Source organism: Pagrus pagrus (assembly GCF_965226575.1).
Source record: "Pagrus pagrus genome assembly, contig: HAP1_SCAFFOLD_25, whole genome shotgun sequence".
NCBI lineage: Eukaryota > Metazoa > Chordata > Actinopteri > Spariformes > Sparidae > Pagrus > Pagrus pagrus.
The window spans coordinates 357,070-375,631 of NW_028175437.1; the positions used below are offsets into that span (position 1 = coordinate 357,070).

The window sequence follows — 18,562 nt, forward strand, 5'->3', positions numbered from 1 at the left end:
ATTTTTTTAATTTAGCTCCGGTAGCGACCCGGCTGAAATGCATGAGGATGCGCGGATCCGGTGTATTTATCAAGGCTTGGTCATCCTGCTGAGGCACCGGGTTGGTTTGAGCTGCGTTCATGAAGCCAGTCTTTAATCTCGCGTCTCCAACTTGTTCAGAACGCTGCTGCCTGATTTTTAACAGGCACGTCCAGGTGTGAACACATTACCCCTGTGCTGTCGTCACTCCACTGGCTTCCAGTTCGTTTTAGAATTGATTTTAAACTTTTATTGTTTGTTTTTTACTCCATTAATGGCCTGGCTCCCTCCTACCTGTCAGAGATTTTAACTGTCCGCGATCATGGCAGGGCCCTCCATTCTTCCGGCCAGCTCCTGTTAGAGGTACCAAGGTCAAGACTTAAACAGTGGGGCGATCGTTCTTTTGCTGTCACAGCTCCCAGGCTGTGGAACAGACTGCCCCCTGACATTCGCACCACTACTGACCTCAGCCTTTTTAAATCGAAGCTGAAGACACACTTTTTTAGATTGGCATTTAACTCTGACTAGGGTAGTCCTGCTCTTAGGTGTACTTATTTTGCCTGTTTTTTACTTAATGCACTTTTGGAGGGCCTTTAACACCCTGCAGCACTAGTAGTACTTTCTTGTGTTTTCTTGCAGCACTGTAGCACTTTCCTGTGTTTTTTATGTATTGCTTTTATGTATTATTTTATTGTTTTGATGTAAAGCACTTTGGGTACCGTCTGGCTATTGTAAAGTGCTATACAAATAAAATGTGATTGATTGATTGATTGATTAAGTTAGAGGCTACTTTCAAACTCGTTACTCACTGGTCGTCAGCGTTTTAGCGATCGTACAGCCTGAGGCCAGTATACAACAGGTAACGGTGTTGTTGTCTCTTTTCACCTCCTCTCTTCCTTGTGTGATCAGTGCGCTGCATACACGTTTTAAACAGAGATGGCTAAGCGCCTGGTTTAACATATTAGTTAGCTAACGTTAGCTACAATAGTGTATAGAGTAAAGTTAGAAATACCAGTAATGACTAATCAACTCACATTTTCTTTCTTCCTTTTTAGTCCCGTTCCAAATAAGGACTTTAAGTTGAGCTGTCGGCTCCTTTTCATCTTTTTGCTGCTGTGCCGCGTCCTGTCTGTGTCTTTGATTGAGCACGTAGTGTGAGGGGGGCTTCCGAGCGGTCAGTTTACGCAGGGTTTCTTGTTGTTTTGCAATTACAGCCTGTGCCTACTGTTAGTTTTCAAAGTGTAAAAAGTGGGGGGGACAAAAACATGATTTTGAAAAGTGGGGCGGACATGTCCCCCCTGTCCCCAGTGGAAATTGCGCCCTTGTCTTCATAGCAAACAAGTTTTTACCTGGAATTTAATTCATTAAGGGTGAAAACTGGCTTATGTCAAAAATGAGCCTTTCAGAGCGAGAGGAGCCTATTTTTGTCTAAGCTGCATTTCACTGAAAAAAGGTCTTTCAAAGAAGTTTTCTAGCCTGAACAGGTTGAATTTGGATCTTCTTCATGGCAAAGGAGTTTTTACCTGGAATTTAATAGATTAAGGGTGAAAACTGACTTATGTCAAAAATGAGCATTTCAGAGCGAGAGGAGCCTGTTTCTGCACTGTACAGTAGCCTAAGCTGCATTTCACTGAAAAAAGGTCTTTCAAACAAGTTTTCTAGCCTGAACTGGTTGAATTTGGATCTTCTTCATGGCAAAGGAGTTTTTACCTGGAATTAAATTCATTAAGACTGAAAAGTGGCTTATGTCAAAAATGAGCGTTTCAGAGCGAGAGGAGCCTGTTTTTGCACTAAGCTGCATTTCACTGAAAAACGGTCTTTCAAACAGGTTTTCTAGCCTGAACTGGTTGAATTTGGATCTTCTTCATGGCAAAGGAGTTTTTACCTGGAATTTCATTCATTAAGGCTGAAAAGTGGCTTATGTGAAAAATGAGCGTTTCAGAGCGAGAGGAGCCTGTTTTTGCACTAAACTGCATTTCACTTAAAAAAGGTCTTTCAAACAGGTTTTCTAGCCTGAACTGGTTGAATTTGGATCTTCTTCATGGCAAAGGAGTTTTTACCTGGAATTTAATTCATTAAGGGTGAAAACTGGCTTATGTCAAAAATGAGCATTTCAGAGCGAGAGGAGCCTGTTTCTGCACTGTACAGTAGCCTAAGCTGCATTTCACTGAAAAAAGGTCTTTCAAACAAGTTTTCTAGCCTGAACTGGTTGAATTTGGATCTTCTTCATGGCAAAGGAGTTTTTACCTGGAATTTAATTCATTAAGGGTGAAAACTGGCTTATGTCAAAAATGAGCATTTCAGAGCGAGAGGAGCCTGTTTCTGCACTGTACAGTAGCCTAAGCTGCATTTCACTGAAAAAAGGTCTTTCAAACAGGTTTTCTAGCCTGAACTGGTTGAATTTGGATCTTCTTCATGGCAAAGGAGTTTTTACCTGGAATTTAATTCATTAAGACTGAAAAGTGGCTTATGTCAAAAATGAGCGTTTCAGAGCGAGAGGAGCCTGTTTTTGCGCTGAAAAGTGGCTTATGTGAAAAATGAGCGTTTCAGAGCGATAGGAGCCTGTTTTTGCACTGTACAGTCGCCTAAGGCTGAAAAGTGGCTTATGTGAAAAATTAGCGTTTCAGAGCGAGAGGAGCCTGTTTTTGCACTAAACTGCATTTCACTTAAAAAAGGTCTTTCAAACAGGTTTTCTAGCCTGAACTGGTTGAATTTGGATCTTCTTCATGGCAAAGGAGTTTTTACCTGGAATTTAATTCATTAAGGGTGAAAACTGGCTTATGTCAAAAATGAGCATTTCAGAGCGAGAGGAGCCTGTTTCTGCACTGTACAGTAGCCTAAGCTGCATTTCACTGAAAAAAGGTCTTTCAAACAAGTTTTCTAGCCTGAACTGGTTGAATTTGGATCTTCTTCATGGCAAAGGAGTTTTTACCTGGAATTTAATTCATTAAGACTGAAAAGTGGCTTATGTCAAAAATGAGCGTTTCAGAGCGAGAGGAGCCTGTTTTTGCACTAAGCTGCATTTCACTGAAAAAAGGTCTTTCAAACAGGTTTTCTAGCCTGAACTGGTTGAATTTGGATCTTCTCCATGGCAAAGGAGTTTTTACCTGGAATTTAATTCATTAAGGCTGAAAACTGGCTTATGTCAAAAATAGACGTTTCAGAGCGAGAGGAGCCTGTTTTTGCGCTGTACAGTAGCCTAAGCTGCATTTCACTGAAAAAAGGTCTTTCAAACAGGTTTTCTATCCTGAACTGGTTGAATTTGGATCTTCTTCATGGCAAAGGAGTTTTTACCTGGAATTTAATTCATTAAGGGTGAAAAGTGGCTTATGTGAAAAATGAGCGTTTCAGAGCAAGAGGAGCCTGTTTTTGCACTGTACAGTCGCCTAAGCTGCATTTCACTGAAAAAAGATCTTTCAAACAGGTTTTCTAGCCTGAACTGGTTGAATTTGTGTGGCGGAGCGCTGTTGAACGCCCGTCATTTCCTGACCGGCGCGCTCTCTCTCTCAGAGAGTGCCGGTGGGGCGCCTCATTGTTCCGGCAGAGCCAAGCTCCTTATCACCTGTTTCCCCGCCGGCCGCATGTCGCGGTCCAGCAGTGACATAAACTTTTTACCCTGAACTCTGTTCTCCCCTCCGTGGGTTGTCGAGGGTGCACACTCGGCGCCTACGCGACACGTACACACACACACACACACACACACACACACACCTACACACATGCTCACCTGCTGTTGCTGCGGAGGTCTGTCTCGGGTTCACGGGCCGAACCGAGGCAGTTCCGGGCCACGTCATAAGTAGCGCACTGTGGCGTGCTTCCATGGGTCAGGCGACCATGGACTAAACTATGTGTGTTAATTGTTTTGAAATATTGTTAATGTATGTGTTCTGTGGGAAAAGTGGCACAGCCATATGAGGGGTTATTAGTGCCACAGTACTGGGGTTATATTTAAAGGGGTTCTGTTAGTTTTGTGCTTTGTTTCCCAGTTTATGTTTCTTAACCCCTGTGTTTTGTTAATTGGTTTGCCCGGGGGAGGGGCCAAGGGGGTTTTTAAAGAGAGCTCGGCTCACTTGAAGGAAGGATTCGGCTGAGTGGCATGTGGATAACAGTTGCTGCCTGTTCCTTGTAAATATTTTTTTTACTCTGTCATATTGTAAATATTCCTGCGTTTTTTTTGTTGCTTTGCCACCTGTGGGTATTTTTGTCTTTGGGTTTTTGGTGTAATAAAAAGAAAATCACCAAACTAAAGTTTGCCGACTGGGCCATCATCTTTCCAAACCAGCGTTTCAAAGTATCGAACCCCGACATTTGGTGTCAGAAGTGGGATGGCCAGTCGACGAGGGCGCATCCGGTACACAGGAAGACGGGTACTGGGTTGCGCTCACAAAAGGAGGAACCAGTGCAGGACAAAGATGGCGAGGAGGGAGCCTGGTCCACAGCCGAGGAGGACGAAGGGGGTGCGGCGGCCCCAGTCCGGCAGGCCGGCCCTGGAGCTCCAAGTCCAGGAGAGGAGCTGGTGGCGGTCATGAGGACCTTCCTGGAGGGACAGCAGAGAAGAGAGGAGGGGTTCCTGGCAGAGCTCAGGGGACTCCAGGCTTCGTGGCCATCCCCGCAACTGGATCAGGCAGTGGCAGGGCCGAGGCCGGTAGCACCTGTCCCTGCACCTGGGTCCCTATCACCATCTGAGAGGTCGCTGATGAGCCTTAGAATGGACTTACCTACACCTGCTGCACCGCGCCGCAGTTCACCCTTAAGGGCGGCAAGGTTTGGGGTGAGCAGTGGGACAGAACCTCCGAGGCCGGAGAGCAGACCCTTTGGTGACCCCAAGATTCCCCAGTACCTGGCTGGGGAGGACATTGGAAATTACCTGCTTCGCTTCGAGTGGATTGCCAGAACGTGTGGTTGGCCAGATGGTGAGTGGGCGTGTCGCCTGGTGCCGCTACTCACTGGGAAGGCGCTAGAGGCGTACACCGCTATGGACGAGGAGAGGGCTCATTCATACCCGGACCTGAAGGCGGCACTCCTGACCAAGTTTGACGTCTCACCGGAGACGTATCGCCAGCAGTTCCGGGCCATGGCAGTTCCACCGGGAGAGAACCCAACAGAAACTTACCACCGCTTAAAGGGTCTCTACCGTCGATGGATTCGGCCAGAGCAGCATACCAAGGAGCAGATCGGTGAGCAGGTCATCTTGGAGCAGCTGCTGCGAGTCTTCCCAACAGACATCCGCACCTGGGTGAAGGAGCACAAGCCAACGGATGGGTTAGCTGCAGGCAAGCTAGCGCTGCAGTACCTCAACGCACGGAGGGGAGGCCCGCCTGCTTATCACGGTGGTCCCAGTCGCCAGGTTTCGTCGCAGCCCAGACCAGCAGCCAGAGCCAGCCAGCATCCGCCTGGAGAATCCCGGCCCACACCTCGCCAGCGCAGCCCCGGTAACGAGTTCATCTGTTTCTACCGCCAGCAAGCAGGGCACAAGGCTTCGTTGTGCCCCATCAGAAAAGCTAAGCTTAGCGGGGCATGCTACACTCCTCGGGCTGAGGTTGCAAGTGCTGGGGGAGGGCAACAGCGTTTTAAGGACGTTACCATTAATGGTGAGTCTGTGACTGCTCTGGTTGACTCGGGGAGCTTCCTGACGCTGGTCCGAAGGGAGTTGGTGCCAACGGGCGTGGTGGATTATAGCAGACAGGAAGACATTTTGTGTGTGCACGGGGACAGCCATTCCTACCCCACAGCTGAGGTGACGGTGGTGGTGGATGAGCAACCTTACCTGCTGACGGTCGGGCTGGTGGAAAGGTTACCTGTTGCTGCTATCCTGGGGTGGGACTTACCTGTGCTGCTGGACGTGCTGCTGGAGGCCGGCCCCAAAGACAGTGACCTGGGGAAGGGTTTGTCCGGTTATGTGATCACCCGCACCCAGGCCAGGGCGGGGGTGACAGCCGACCCAGGGCCGAAAAAGGGGCCCGATCCAGAACTCTTTTCAACCCTGGACAGCAGTTTGTTTGAGGGGCCCATGAAGGGGCCCAGGAAGTCTCGCCGCCAGCGGCGGTTTGAAAAGGGGCTGAAGTCCCGGGAGCCGGACTGTGCAAAGGGACTGGCAAAGGGCATGTGGGAGGTGCCAGAGGACATTGGGGCCCTGCAAAGGGAGGATGGGACTCTGAAGTCCTTGTTCGCCAAGGTGGTTGGGGGGCTGGATATGTCAAAAGGGGAGAAAGAATGTTTTGTTGTTGACAGTGATGTTTTGTATGCAGTGGCGGAGGGGGTCAAACGCCTTGTGGTTCCTGTGTCATGCCGGCCGATGATAATGCACCTGGCACACACCTTGCCTTGGGCAGGTCATCTTGGCCGCAACAAAACCTATTTGCGCATATCCCCCAGGTTCTATTGGCCTTCCATGTATGTTGATGTGCAAACCTTCTGCAAAACCTGTCCCACCTGTCAGAAAACTTGCTATGTCTGCCAGTCCGACCGAGCCTACCTACAACCCCTGCCCATGATCTCCACTCCGTTTAGGCGTGTGGCCATGGACATTGTGGGCCCATTGGTGAAGAGCAGTGGGGGGCACCAGTACATCCTGGTGCTCTGTGACTACGCCACACGGTTCCCAGAGGCTTTCCCCCTGCGCACAGTCACTGCTCCTGCTGTTCTGCGTTGTCTTGTTCAGTTGTTTTCCAGGGTTGGTGTACCGGACGAGATCATCACAGACCAGGGGACCAACTTCACCTCCAGACTCCTGCAGCTCTTCCACCGGCACTGGGGATTTCGGCGATCAAGACCACCCTCAGACGGACGGCCTGGTCGAGCGCTTCATTCAGACCCTGAAGAAGATGCTGCAGAAGTTTGTGGCCGACACTGGGAGAGACTGGGACCAGTGGCTGCCCTACCTGCTTTTCGCCTACCGGGAGGTTCCCCAAGCGTCCACAGGGTTTTCCCCGTTTGAGCTTCTGTATGGCTGGGAGGTACAGGGGCCATTGGATCTGCTGCGGAAGACCTGGGAGTCTCCCGCAACTGGCACCAGTGACCGTGGTGTGGTCCAGTTCGTGCTGGAGATGAGGGACCGGTTGGCAAGGTACCGAGACGAGGCCGAGGTCAACCTTCGTGAGGCCAAGCAGACCCAGAAGGCGTGGTACGACCGACAGGCCAGGCACAGAGAGTTCCAGCCTGGCCAGAAGGTCCTACTCCTCCTGCCATCCTCCAACAGCAAGCTGCTGGCCAAATGGCAGGGCCCGTACACCGTCCTCAGGAAGATGGGCCCGGTGACCTACGAGATCCACCACCCGGACAAGAAAAGGGCAAAGCAGGTTTACCACGTCAACCTGCTGAAGGAGTGGAGGGAGGCTCGGGTTCCCGTGGCGTCTCTGCTGGTGACGGCGGTGGACAGCGCGGGGGAGGAGGAGTCTACCCTCGCCGACCTGAGCCAGTCTGCGGAGCCTGCTCTCGGGCACCTCTCTGCCGCCCAGTCCAGCCAGCTGTGCCAGGTGTTCCAGCGGGTCGCCAAGCTCTTCGCGGCCAACCCGGGGAAGACTGACCTCGTGGAGCATGTGGTCCGGCTGAAAGACAAGGGGCCGGTTCGTCAGAGGGCCTACCGGGTGCCCCAGCACCTGGTGGCCAAACTTCAGAAGGAGGTGGAGGAGATGCAGCGCTTGGGGGTGATCGAGCCGTCGCAGTCTGAGTGGTGTAGCCCGGTGGTCATTGTGGGGAAGAAGGACGGTTCCCTGCGCATCTGCATGGACTTCAGGAAGGTCAACGCCATGTCAGAGTTCGACGCCTACCCGATGCCCCGGATCGACGACCTGCTGGAGAGGATTGGTCGGGCTAGGTTCATCACCACCCTGGACCTCTGTAAAGGGTACTGGCAGGTACCCCTGGAAGCGTCCAGTCGTCCCTGCACAGCGTTCCAGACACCTGCTGGCCTCTTCCAGTTCACGGTGATGCCCTTCGGCCTACATGGAGCACCAGCAACTTTCCAGAGGCTGATGGACCGTGTCCTGCGGAGGTGTGAGGACTGCAGTGCTACCTACCTCGATGACGTGGTCATCTTCAGTGCCACCTGGGAGCAGCACCTGCATGATCTGGAGCGAGTCCTGGGCCAGATCCAGCAGGCAGGCCTGACGCTGAATCCAGCCAAGTGTCAATGGGCCTGGGAGGAGGCGAAGTACTTGGGGTACCGGCTTGGACGAGGGGAGGTCCGACCACAGGTGGACAAGGTCGAGGCCATCCGTAGCTGCCCACGCCCTCGCACGAAGAAGGAGGTGAGGTCCTTCTTGGGCTTGGCCGGCTGGTACAGGAGGTTCGTCCCACAGTTCGCCACCCTCGCAGCACCTCTGACAGCACTGACGGCGAAGGACCAGAGGAACCCGGTCATCTGGAACGAGGACTGCGAGGCGGCGTTCCAAGCTCTCAAGGCCTGTTTGTGCTCTTCGCCAGTTCTGAGGAGCCCTGACTTCAGCCAGCGGTTCCTGGTTCAGACCGATGCCTCAGCGGTGGGACTGGGGGCAGTCCTGGCCCAAGGTGAGCCTGGTGACGAGCGACCGGTGCTGTACCTGAGCCGGAAGCTGCTGCCACGGGAGACCAGGTACTCCACTGTGGAGAAGGAGGGCCTGGCCATCAAATGGGCCCTGGAGAGTTTGAGGTACTACCTGCTGGGGAGAGAGTTTGACTTAGAGACTGATCACAGGGCTCTGACCTGGATTAACTCCATGAAAGACCACAACAGTCGTCTCACCCGCTGGTACCTCTCTCTCCAGCCGTTCCAGTTCCAGATCCGACACCGAGCGGGCAAGACCAATGTTGTGGCAGACTATCTCTCCAGGTTGCCGCACATCGTCAACCTCGGGGAGGAGGGGGATAATGTGGCGGAGCGCTGTTGAACGCCCGTCATTTCCTGACCGGCGCGCTCTCTCTGTCAGAGAGTGCCGGTGGGGCGCGCTGCGCCCTCATTGTTCCGGCGGAGCCAAGCTCCTTATCACCTGTTTCCCCGCCGGCCGCATCTCGCGGTCCAGCAGTGACATAAACTTTTTACCCTGAACTCTGTTCTCCCCTCCGTGGGTCGTCGAGGGTGCACACTCGGCGCCTACGCGACACGTACACACACACACACACACACACACCTACACACACGCTCACCTGCTGTTGCTGCAGAGGTCTGTCTCGGGTTCACGGGCCGAACCGAGGCAGTTCCGGGCCACGTCATAAGTAGCGCACTGTGGCGCGCTTCCATGGGTCAGGTGACCATGGACTAAACTATGTGTGTTAATTGTTTTGAAATATTGTTAATGTATGTGTTCTGTGGGAAAAGTGGCACAGCCATATGAGGGGTTATTAGTGCCACAGTACTGGGGTTAGATTTAAAGGGGTTCTGTTAGTTTTGTGCTTTCCCAGATAGCATACGGATGTGGGCCACTTCAGGCAACAATCCGGCACTGTAGGCATTCTTCTGGCCCGCACAAAACAGATGTGAGCCTAAACTGGCCCATGTGGTAAATGCTACATTCGGCCCTTATATCACAAAACAGATATGGCCCATCTTTGGCAAATACGTGGCAGAGTAGGGAATGGTTATTCCTTAAGTGAACCAAGGCTGGGCCACATATGGTTCAGCACACGTGGCCCACCTTTGCTGAAACACATTTGGGCCAGTTTTGGGCAAAAGACGGCAAATTAGCATCGACTAATCTGGATGTGAGCCTAAAGTGGCCAACATATGAGAAAATACAAGTGGCCCACCTTTGCTGAAACACAATTGGGCCAGTTTTGGCCGAGGGACGGCAAGTAAGCATCGACTAATCTGGATGTGAGCCTAAAGTGGCCCACATGTGGTTTAGCACACGTGGCCCACCTTTGTTGAAACACATTTGGGCCAGTTTTGGCCGAAAGACGGCAAATTAGCATCGACTAATCTGGATGTGAGCCTAAAGTGGCCCACATATGAGAAAACACAAGTGGCCCACCTTTGTTGAAACACATTTGGGCCAGTTTTGGCCGAAAGACGGCAAATTAGCATCGACTAATCTAGATGTGAGCCTAAAGTCGCCCACATATGGTTTAGCACACGTGGCCCACCTTTGTTGAAACACATTTGGGCCAGTTTTGGCCGAAAGACGGCAAATTAGCATCGACTAATCTGGATGTGAGCCTAAAGTGGCCCACATATGACAAAACGCAAGTGGCCCACCTTTGTTGAAACACATTTGGGCCAGTTTTGGCCGAAAGACGGCAAATTAGCATCGACTAATCTGGATGTGAGCCTAAAGTGGCCCACATATGGTTTAGCACACGTGGCCCACCTTTGTTGAAACACATTTGGGCCAGTTTTGGCCGAAAGACGGCAAATTAGCATCGACTAATCTGGATGTGAGCCTAAAGTGGCCCACATATGACAAAACGCAAGTGGCCCACCTTTGCTGAAACACAATTGGGCCAGTTTTGGCCGAAAGACAGCAAATTAGCATCGACTAATCTGGATGTGAGCCTATGTGGCCCACTTATGAGAAAACGCATGTGGCCCACCTTTGCTCAAACACAATTGGGCCAGTTTTGGCCAAAAGACGGTAAGTAAGCATCGACTAATCTGGATGTGAGCCTAAAGTGGCCCACTTATGGCTCCACACACGTGGCCCACCTTTATTGAAACACATTTGGGCCAGTTTTGGCTGAAAGACGACAAGTTAGCATCGACTAATCTGGATGTGAGCCTAAAGTGGCCCACATATGGTTCCACACAGGTGGCCCACCTTTGTTGAAACACATTTGGGCCATTTTTGGCCGAAAGACGGCAAGTTAGCATCGACTAATCTGGATGTGAGCCTAAAGTGGCCCACATATGGTTCAGTAACATTGTGGGGTCCATACTTTGTGAAGTACAAATGTGCCAGGACAAGAAAAGACAAGACAAGTTAAGTTAAGTTAGTTTGCTTCTCTCATTGAACCGCTGTCCACTATTCAGGGTATAGGGGATAACAGGACCCAAATGCAGACTCAAATGGAACAGTTTATTATTTTAGAAAGAGGTAAATAAACAGGTAATCAAAGTCCAACAGAAATAAAGTAGCAACAAAAGAGTCAACGAGCCTAAGTCTCGGACAGGGGAAAAAACAAGGAATCCAAAGTGCAAAGTGCAAGTAGATATTCCTTTTTCGGTGGAAATGTTCCATGATGGGCATGATTGGCAATGTTGCAGCATGAACGACCTGCAATATTGATCCTTCACTCATTCTGGAAGAAGCTCGCCACTAATGGAGCCCCCGTCCAGCTTCTTTGCTGGAGCTTGAAGCAGTTAGAGGACTGAAGACCTTTAGGCCTGAACTGCCTTAATTGTGTTCTCCACTATGGAGGTGAGAATTTTATCCAAGCTAATGTCTATCATGAACAACACATCCCCATGGCAAGCCCGGATGTTGCACCCATGATACAAAGAGAAACAAAACCGTTCATAAAAATCTGAGAGAAAAAAGTTAACACAACAAGCGGATGGTGAATTCTGAGAGTTGTTATCCGTCTGATACCAGCAGGAATTACATACAGTAGGCATAGTCAAGTTTAACTTGTTCTTCTCTTAGTGCAATATTATCTGTCAGTATAAATAATATGCTGACTGTGATGAATTTGTTGTTTGTTGATCAAAGTTAATTTATAAAAATATATATATATTGACCAACAATTCTGTGTTTTCTCTGATTTGAGTATATGCATTTTCATGTGTGGCCAATGGAATGTCCTTCCAGAACTTATTCTATGTACAAATCCCTACATGTTCTCATGCTTGTCAAAGCGCTGGTTACTGAGGAAGCGAGTTTGCACACATTGTTGAGTTACATGTGTGTATACGTGTCTGGTTATTAATATGTGTATGAATGTGGTTATTAGAGGAGGATAGTTGGACTGTTATCTGTTTGAATGTGTGATAAGAGTAAGAGAGAGTATGTGCTGTTGTGCACTTCATGATTTGGTGCTCTTGTTCCCTGCTTTTACTAGTGTATTCTGTCTATTTTTAAAATATTATGGTCATCATGTCACTCATATTTCAATGATTTTAATACTGTATCTGCTTTAACTTTACCTGCCCAGGGACTACAGGCGGAACTATAACCTGGCTCAAAGCATCTCTTCTTGTCTTACAAGATTAATGTTTTTTTGTGCATTGTCCCTGTTTTAAATAAATAAATTCAATTCAATTCATTAAATTCACAACATACTGTACATTCCTTGACCGAGTGTGCCAATAAGAGCATAGCCTAGGCCAAGAGTGACAGTTCATTTGTGAACAGAAACCGCTCCCACCTGCTCTCTGTGTCACATAGAAAATGACTGGCAGGTCGACATTGGAAAATGTATTGACCTACATTTACCTGAACATATCACCCACAGTGACAGTGTTTTTTTTTTTTTTTTTTTTTTTTATTAAGTCAACGCTATTAAGTCTGTAAGGATCGTATCTTTATTCAAACTCTACTTTCCGTTATGTTTTTTTCCGCTTTAAGTTGGAGTTTTCCAAATTACGAGTCTTTTGAATGCATCATATTCGAATTGACGAAAGGGAGCAAGGGAGCAAAAAGTGCGCGAGCCGGAGATCGAGGAGAGAAGTCACGGTGAGGTGAGTCCCTGAACGAAAAATAAATGAATGAATTTCTGTGGGAAACATTCAGCTCTTATTGTTGGAACTTCACATTGTTTTGTCAGGTTGCCAGTGCTGCGAAAAATGTTAGCTAGTTAACATTCAGTTTTTATACAAGGTTAATATGACCAGGCAGCAGGGCTCGAAATTAACGATGTCCCGGCGGGGACCATAAAAATTCCTGCTGGGACACACTTATATTTTGTCCGGGACAATTACGGGACAGTGAAAAAAAAAATGTCAAACGCTCACTCTCAAACAAAATGCTCAATTCCCTCCTCCGTATATCATTGCATTTCCCTGAGGTTGAGGACTATAATGCAGAGCAGGCAGTTGAGAAGTGGTGGCAAAGTGGTCAGAGAACATGCCGACCCATGTTCAACGACTCTGTGTGAGACAAGAAAAATAAATCTCTGTGGCAGTGAACTTTCCCTCCAGAAAACAGCATCCCTCCCCGCGAGTGAAATAATCAGACAGCGTCCTGTTTACTGATGGTGATTATGTAATTTTGTACGAAAAACGTAACTTTGTCACTTTCCAGGATGTTTGGTGGGTCAGGATCTCAATCACAACACATTATAACAGCATCCATATGATTATAACAGTCAGAGGGTACATGTTTAAACACATGCCGCTGAAAGCCCCACTAGGATTCAGAGAAGCACAGTACAGAAGCACAGAATGTGTTGCTGCCGTTATTACTGGTACCGGTGCCGCGTCGAGTCTCCCTGATCCTCTCCCCAACACACAGCCGCTTCTAGCCGCAGCGGCAACCTGAGCGGGGTCGCTCTGCGAACTACGGCGCCGCGGAGCTACAGGCCCCGGTCTTCCTACTCCTCTCCCCCACATACAGCACCCTGTGCTGGGTCGCCCAGAGCGACGAGTCTCCCTCCAGCTCTGGAGCTCTCCACGGTGCTGCTAATGGCGGCTTCTCATCGTCTTTCAGACCTTAGACCATAGCTTTAAGTAATACAATTAATTAAAAATGCTGATAGTCTAATACTCGTTATAAAATACTTATAATACAACAACATATACACCCAATCACATTTTATAAGGCACCAGTTTAAAGCTGCCATTCTTAAATTGCTCTGTTTGCTTTGAAGAAGACATACTGTGTGCCGAAATGTCAGCAACCTGCACCATAATAAAAATATCTAAAACTATGTGCTTCACCATCTTCTCCAGCTATTTATCTGCCCCCTGCACTAAGATGCACCAGTCTGCAATCAGTTCGTCAGCTGAAGGCGAGAGTTTTCCTCCTACAATTTTAGTAATTGGCTGGTCATGGCTAGACTGTTTTCAAACTACATTCATTGCTGCCCAACTATGGGCAGGATATAGCATGTCATGCAGTTAGCCATTTCTCACCATTGTGTGCAATCTATCCAAAGCTTTACAGTTTTCTCAATTTTTAGGAACGGTCAGAAACAATCAATTGACGGCCACTGCAACAGACCAGGAGGTGGAGGCTTATATAAAAAGGTGGCTTCATCTCGCTGGAGACAGGGATGGTGGGAGGAGAGAGAGAGAGGAGAAAAGGCGTGCCACACAGCTCGCACGTAAGTCAGCTACAATACCTATTTTGCAATATATGTGTGATACTGTTCTACAGCAGAAATCAAGATGAAGCTGTCAGCATATGTAAAAAAAAAACGAGCGCAAAGTACAGAACAAATCTCCCCAATTCTAAATGAGCAAATACAATTAAAAAAGGCAGTGTTGTGATTTTTGCCATTTTTTCCGCTATGGTCACTTAGGAATTAGAAGCTTGTTCAGCCACCATGCAGCAAGCATAGCCATTTTCTTGTAAATGTAAAGATTTCACTTGGCAGTGGTGGGACAGTAATGTAAACTGTAACTGGAATTGTCACCCATTGCCTTTCTTAAAAGCCAGTACATGGGTCTGAAAAGTAGGGAAATCACATTTCAGTTAGAAACACATCTTTAATGAAAACTGTATTTGACTTTAGTATAATATTCTATCTACAAAATAAATTAATGAATATGAAGCAACAGCTGAAATATATTTTTAAATATATTAATATTACATGCCATCTCCCTGCTAAATTGAGCTGGAATGAAAGAACCCCCTATCAAACACAAAAACATACTTCTAATGTTAACATGAGTGGATGAAGTTTTGAGTCTTAAGATGTGGTCTTATCTAACCTCAAACTTTTCCCTTTACTGCTGCATTCATGGTCTTCAGCTCCACCATGTGGGCAGGTCTGATGTAACTACACAGCGATTGTGTGAGTGAGGCTAGCTGACTCATTGTCATCTCAGACTTGATATGTGATAGGTTTAATATGTAGGATGGAGTTGCTTCCAACTGAGAGCCTCAGCCATGTTGCAATGGAATATAATACTTACCTTGGCATAATATATAAAGAATAAACCAGGACAGAGAGACCTCACCTCAACTTTTATCCCAACTCTCTCCTTTTGTGAGGGCTTTTAGATCTGAGTATGGCCCCAGTGTTCCGCCAGAGCACCGTGCCATAGCACACAGACCTCTGGTCCAGTAAATGTCCAGTTTTGTGGATACCTATTACGCACCACCAGACTGACAGCTATCTTGGGGGTCCCCATGGAGAGTCATTAAAGAGGAAATATTCAAGATTTTTACCTACTTTTTACTTAAAGCAGAAGTAAGCGATCCGGTCGTTTTGGCTAACTTCCTGTCAGCGGATGGAGTTAGCAGTCCCCGCCCTCTTCCCTACGTCAACACATGCGCGTGCATCCCTTGGCTGCACACACAGAGAGGACCGCCCCTTTATGCCGTTCTCTCTCCTCATTGGATAAAGGTTGTAGGATACAAGGAAAGTTTTCTCCTCGGCTTACAGCAGAGCAGGGTGACTGACAGACCCGTGTTTCGGACCAAACACTCTATATAAGTGATTGCTGTCGGAAGATATAACTATATAAGACTTATATTAACACAAACATTCCGCTTACTTATGCTTTAATGAAACAGCTTCAGAGTAATGTTGCTGGCTTGTTCCAGGGAGAATGGAGGCTCTCTGCCTTCCACCTAGCGTCACTTGGCTGAAAACCAACCTTGTAAGATCAGACCCTCCGACCCAGTATCCCAGCTCTCGTGCTGGCAGCATCATGACACACCAAAACACCCTGTATCCATTATCTTTTTATGAAAGGATAGAACCACACAAATACACACATTGCAACATGTATATGATATGCTCCATTAATTGCATTATGGCTGGCTTCAGTGAACCAACAAATGCTGAGGAAAGGTTAGCAAAATAGCAAAAAATCAAATGGCTGTGCACTATTCCCCTTTAACATGAAGACAAACTCAAATATACATTATGTTTTATTACTGTAACTTCAGGTTAAATGTGAAGTTTGTCAGAGTGTTTGATGAACACAATATTGTATAACTTTATATCACTTTACAGGGCCTTTTTTGTTTGGTCTCCTGATAAGGTTTTGTGTTTTGCACTGCAACCATATACAGTAACCACAGTACTGCTTTACTGAGTCAACAAAATATGTTCTTTTGTGCATTTCTTAAAGGGCCAGATGAAGAGGAGACAATGGTGGGGCCATGAGTGAGCGTGTTCCGCAACAGTGTTCCGCAGTCAGAATTTTCATGTTCATCTTCATGTTTGTTTTGTTTGTGTTGTGTTGTTGTTTGTGGCACATGTTAAAAAAATAAAATAGTTCTCTACTGTTCACAAGTTGTTTCTCGTGTCTGGTTTTTTCTTCAATTCTTCAGTAGGTATCTTCATCTTTGACTGAGACCAACAAGACTGGACCATTGCCACCATTTAACACAGTATCTGGAGGTACCATAATGACATGTACAGTAGCCACAAATTCAGACCAGTTCTGGTTTATTTATATGATGTGTTCATATTTGACATAGAACTTTGTCATGGTTTGGTTGTGACTCCAATGTGTACAGGCTAGACAAGATCATAGACTGTAAACCAGTTCTGATGTATTCAGCTCTTGGTTAATATGTAGCATTATGACTAGGCTGTGGGTCATATGTGAGAAACAAGTGTGGACCACTCATGTCATTCCATGTGGTAGGTGGGTCAGAATAAAAATGCATAGTGGCCCAAATTTGGGTGAGTGCTGGTTTATTTGGTCTATTTTTGGCTGACACTTGGCACTGTGTTGGTTTGGTTGTGGCCCACTTCTGGCAAACAACTGTGGACCACATTTGTGCCATCATTCCAAGTGGTATATGGGCCAGAATAAAAATGTACAGTGGTGGCCCACATTTGGGTGAGTGCTGGTTTATTTGGTCATGGCTGACATTTGGCACTGTGTTGGTTTGGTTGTGGCCCACTTCTAGCAAACAGCTGTGGACCACTCATGTGCCATCATTCCATGTGGGATGTGGGCCAGAATAAAAATGTACAGTGGTGGCCCACATTTGGGTGAGTGCTGGTTTATTGCGTGTCGGCTGACATTTGGCACTGTGTTGGTTTGGTTGTGGCCCACTTCTGGCAAACAACTGTGGACCACCCTTGTGCCATCTTCCCATGCCGTACTTGGGCCAGAATAAAAGTGTACAGTGGCCCACATTCGGTTGATTGCTGGTTTATTTGGCCTGTTTTTGGTTGACATCTGGCATTGTGATGGCTTGGTTGTGGCCCACTTTTGGCAAACAGGAGCGGACCTCCCAAGTGACATCATTCCATGCGGTATGTGGACCGGATGAACATGTCAGGTGTGGGCCAGATATGGGCCAAAAGAATTTTGCTATCTGGGTTGTTTCCCAGTTTATGTTTCTTAACCCCTGTGTTTTGTTAATTGGTTTGCCCGGGGGAGGGGCCAAGGGGGTATTTAAAGAGAGCTCGGCTCACTTGAAGGAAGGATTCGGCTGAGTGGCATGTGGATGACAGTTGCTGCCTGTTCCTTGTAAATATTTTTTTTACTCTGTCATATTGTAAATATTCCTGCGTTTTTTTTGTTGCTTTGCCACCTGTGGGTATTTTTGTCTTTGGGTTTTTGGTGTAATAAAAAGAAAATCACCAAACTAAAGTTTGCCGACTGGGCCATCATCTTTCCTAACCAGCGTTTCAAAGTATCGAACCCCGACAATTTGGATCTTCTTCATGGCAAAGGAGTTTTTACCTGGAATTTAATTCATTAAGGGTGAAAAGTGGCTTATGTCAAAAATGAGCGTTTCAGAGCGAGAGGAGCCTGTTTTAGCACTGTACAGTCGCCTAAGCTGCATTTCACTGAAAAAAGGTCTTTCAAACAGGTTTTCTAGCCTGAACTGGTTGAATTTGGATCTTCTTCATGGCAAAGGAGTTTTTACCTGGAATTTCATTCATTAAGGGTGAAAAGTGGCTTATGTCAAAAATAAGCGTTTCAGAGCGATAGGAGGCTGTTTTAGCACTGTACAGTCGCCTAAGGCTGAAAAGTGGCTTATGTGAAAAATGAGCGTTTCAGAGCGAGAGCAGCCTGTTTTTGCACTAAGCTGCATTTCACTGAGAAAAGGTCTTTCAAACAGGTTTACTAGCCTGAACTGGTTGAATTTGGATCTTCTTCATGGCAAAGGAGTTTTTACCTGGAATTTAATTCATTAAGGCTGAAAAGTGGGTTATGTCAAAAATGAGCGTTTCAGAGCAATAGGAGGCTGTTTTAGCACTGTACAGTCGCCTAAGCTGCATTTCACTGAAAAAAGGTCTTTCAAACAGGTTTACTAGCCTGAACTGGTTGAATTTGGATCTTCTTCATGGCAAAGGAGTTTTTACCTGGAATTTCATTCATTAAGGGTGAAAAGTGGCTTATGTCAAAAATGAGCGTTTCAGAGCGATAGGAGGCTGTTTTAGCCTAAGGCTGAAAAGTGGCTTATGTGAAAAATGAGCGTTTCAGAGCGAGAGCAGCCTGTTTTTGCACTAAGCTGCATTTCACTGAAAAAAGGTCTTTCAAACAGGTTTACTA

The 18,562-nt window shown here is 47.3% G+C and overlaps 1 long non-coding RNA gene across 1 annotated transcript; it reads left to right on the forward strand.

The window, feature by feature from the left end:
• Positions 1–12,535: 12,535 nt before the first annotated feature.
• On the forward strand, positions 12,536–16,329 carry LOC311253623. The gene is made up of 3 exons (XR_014621727.1): positions 12,536–12,607; positions 14,047–14,190; positions 16,172–16,329. It is a non-coding gene; the product is annotated as an uncharacterized lncRNA (long non-coding RNA).
• The last annotated feature ends 2,233 nt before the right edge of the window (positions 16,330–18,562 follow it).